This window comes from Hyaena hyaena, unplaced genomic scaffold (genome assembly GCF_003009895.1).
Source record: "Hyaena hyaena isolate Hyena2069 unplaced genomic scaffold, ASM300989v1 scaffold_3003, whole genome shotgun sequence".
NCBI lineage: Eukaryota > Metazoa > Chordata > Mammalia > Carnivora > Hyaenidae > Hyaena > Hyaena hyaena.
In genome coordinates, this window is record NW_024083616.1 from 1 (window position 1) to 3,780 (window position 3,780).

Below are 3,780 nucleotides of genomic sequence, written 5' to 3' on the forward strand. Positions count from 1 at the left end.
TCAGACTGTTTTCTGCGAGTGCTGCGTTCTTTTTCTTGGTCTTTGAACCTTTTGTTTATTTCTAGCAGAGGGAGGGTGTCACAGACAGAAGCCAGCTCCAGGCATTATTCCATCTCTTGATTACAGTCTTCATAATCTTCCCCCGTCTCCCCGCCATAAACACCTCAAAAGTATCATCTCCCATAGACTGGGAAGAGACCCCAGGTACACAACACTGAAAAAGCACGCTGTTAACTGGGACTGACTAGTAATGCACTTGGTCAGGAAGGGGTAAGGTGCTAGGGATAGCGGAAAACCGAACTAATTGTGACCACCGCTTTCCCCGTCCTTCCTTACAAAATACCCTTACGGAAGATCTAAGCTCATGGTCAAGGAGCACTAACACTAACTACTCTCTTTAAAGAGAAGAGAGATGGGGGGCCTGGGTGGCTTACTCGGTTAAGCGTCCGACTTTCCCTTAGGACTCGTGGGTTCGGGCCCCGCGAGTAATTGACATATTTGACATTTTAAAACTTTTCGCACGATTTTCAGGGGCCATGGCGGGGGCGAGACCGCGAGGATGGAAACTCCCAAACCTACAAGTGCCTTGGCTTATCAAAATTGGACCCTTAGGATCCAGAATTAGCCCATCTCCGTTCTCCCATCCCGCTAAAAAGTGCATTTGTATTCTACTTTTCACCTTACATGGGGTAGGGTAGACGTCCTTAACCGTAGAATTATGTTTACTGCCCAGAAATACACTGAGTCTGATTTTAGGCACCCAGCTAAAATGCGATACCCCATAAAAATCGTTTTTATGACATTACATGTGTTCATAGGCCTCGAGGCCTCAGATATGTCAGATAGATACTTGACCTACAGCTTCATCGATAATCCCCCGCGTCGGGCTCTGTGCTGACTGCCAGCTCAGAGCCTGGATTGGCTTCTGTCTGTGACACCCTCCCTCTGCTAGAAATAAACAAAAGGTTCAAAGACCAAGAAAAAGAACGCAGCACTCGCAGAAAACAGTCTGACTTTAGGCACGCCAGTGTCTCTCCCCCGCAGAGAGGGTGCACCGGCCCCGGAGACACTGCAATACCGGGTCGATGCGCGGAGTGGACGGAGCAAGCTCCTATTCCATCTCCCTGCTCCAAAAATCCATCTAATATGTTGTCCTCGGATAGAGNATAGCCATTTTGGCCTCGGCGTACCGACACCCTCCCTCTCACTCCTTTTTCTGGTCACGGTGAGAGAGGTCGCCCTCAAACGAAGGCCCACCCTCTTTCCCTAGACTTGACAGTGTCCCGTCGTCACAACTCCTAGGACACACACGGCTTATCAGATCGTTTAGCTTGTTTGGGGCTTTCACGCTTTTTATTGTTTCGCTCCCATAGCTCGCGAGAGAAACAGCCATTTAAATTTGCATGTCCCGCCCACACGCGCGCCGTTTCGCGGTTTCCTGGGGTCCGCGCCGGCCGTCTCCCTTTCGTCTTGGAACGGAAACGCGCCTGTAGCCGGAAACCTGCTTCAGCTTCGTTTCCCGGGCGGGGGGGCGGCAGACGCAGAAACAGCTTTGTGAGACTTTTCTTTGCTGCATTTCTCTTTTCTATTTTTTTTTCGAACGCCCAGTAACGTTGACAGATTTCTACCGTGAGCACCCGCCACCTGATATCATTGATCTGACTGTTGTGTACATACACCGACACAGATGCAGATACGCATATATCCATCCCTCTCTACCCTTTGACCTGTAAGGCCACAAGTCTAAACGTCTAAACCAAACTGACTCCATGACAGGCTTTAAGTTTCCCCTCTGAACTAGAAGGCCTGAGTTTCAGCTTTCCCGAAACTATCAGGCAGTTACACATTGCCCAAGGCAGGAGAAACCACCCTTGCAACACCCAATCAGGAAAGTCCAGCGACCACCCTCCACGTTACTAAGGGAGAGGCCTGGAGATAGAGACTATAGATAGGACCCGGTTACCTAATGTTAAAGTTAACCTGTTAGTCGCCGAACAAGACCCTAGGCTCGCTCTGTGATTGGTTGAACTTAAAAGGTACTCTAAATGTTGTAATTGGATCCCACCAAAAGTAACGAATACTCTAGACAATGTGTATGGTCAAACCCGCTGTCAATGATGTTGAATAATTATGATTGGATCACTGTTCCCATGTCACACTTCTGTAACTCCCTTGTCTCAAACCCCATAAAAACCCTACTCTGCCCTTGTTCGGGGCTCTCAGCACAGATCCATACGCTGGTGAAGTCTGGGAGTCCGAGCTTGAGCTTAAGCCCTTAATAAAGCCCTTTGCTTTTGCATACGTGACTCGGACTCCTTGGTGGTCTTGGGCTTTTGGGGAGATCGCGATCTGGGCATAACAGACCACCCTGTCTTGCTCTGGGAGTTAGGAGATGAGATCAACAACCTTTTCTCTCTTTTTCCTAGTTTCTCTTTTGAGAAGTTCTATTTGTAAACATTGGTATTTCATGACTTGTATTCTCCTGTACAGGTCTTCCAGCGCAAAGAAGAGAAAAATTTGCTTGTTAGACTAAAACGCATTCCATATTGCAGTTACCATAGGGGTCCACCAGTGGACCCTCTTAATAATTTGTCAACACCATCCAGCCAAAGACCACCAGGAACACACCTGTAATGAAAAGGGTCGGGCTACCGCTTGCTGCAAAGTGAGAAAGGACGCACACCGCGGGGTGCAGGTGTCAGGAATGGCTTATTGTGTATAGGGATGTGGGCTTGCGTTAGGGGGCTTGGGGAGAGTTTAAGTAAGCGAGGCCTTCCTTTGAATGGGATGAGAAGGATAGCAGAACGTGCCTCCACCTCCCCGACGCCGCCCCCCAATATGCCACTTTGGCATAAGGATTATTTTGAGCTGAAACAGATGGGAGGGACAACTCTGCCCTCGCCCGACTGGCCTAAAAGCAGGACGTAAAGGTGTACAGGACGTCCTCACTGACAACCCTGGATCCTTATCAGCCCAGAAGCTGGCATCAGAGACTCTGCCTGATGAATGTTACTGGCCAGCCTGTATCTTCCACTATTTCCCTATATAGTTACCTTCCCACAGCTGGCCACCCTAGAAACTCACAGCCCTTTCACTTTGTCTTGTCGCTTTTCTGAAAATTTATGTATTTATTTTGTTTCTGTTCTGTGTCTAAAGATTTTTTAGGGGCGCCTGGGTGGCTCAGTCCGTTAAGCGTCCGGCTTCGGCTCTGGTCATGATCTCACGGTTCGTGGGTTCGAGCCCCGCATCAGGCTCTCTTCTGCTCAGAGCCTGGAGCCTGCTTCGGATTCTGCGTCTCCTTCTCTCTCTGCCCCTCCTCCGTTTACACTCTGTCTTACTTCGTCTTTCAAAACTAAATAAATGTAAAAAAAAAATTTTTTTTTAGGATTTTTTAAGTTTATTTTCAGAGAGAGACACAGAGCACATACACGCAGGAGGAGGAGAGACAGAGACAGAGAGACAGAGCGCACGCGCGCGCGAGAGAGAATCCCAAGGAGGCTCTGTGCTGCCAGTGCAGAGCTAGACTCAGGGCTCCGTCTCATGAACCACGAGACCATGACCTGAGCAGAAATCATGGGTCAGCGGCTTCACGGACTGAGCCACCCAGGCGCCCCTCTGTTTGTTTTGTTTTAAGCGGCTAGGGGGGGAGGGGGCTAGGTGGCTCAGTCGGTTAAGCGTCCGACTTCGACTCAGGTCGTGATCTCCCCGTTCGTGGGTTCGAGCCCCGCGTCGGGCTCTGTGCTGACAGCTAGCTCAGAGCCTGGAGCCGGTCTTCGAATT

The 3,780-nt window shown here is 49.7% G+C and overlaps 1 pseudogene; it reads right to left on the reverse strand.

Annotated features, from left to right (window-relative positions):
* Window positions 1–1,044: 1,044 nt before the first annotated feature.
* LOC120227723 lies at window positions 1,045–1,174 on the reverse strand (annotated as a pseudogene).
* Between the last annotated feature and the right edge of the window lie 2,606 nt (window positions 1,175–3,780).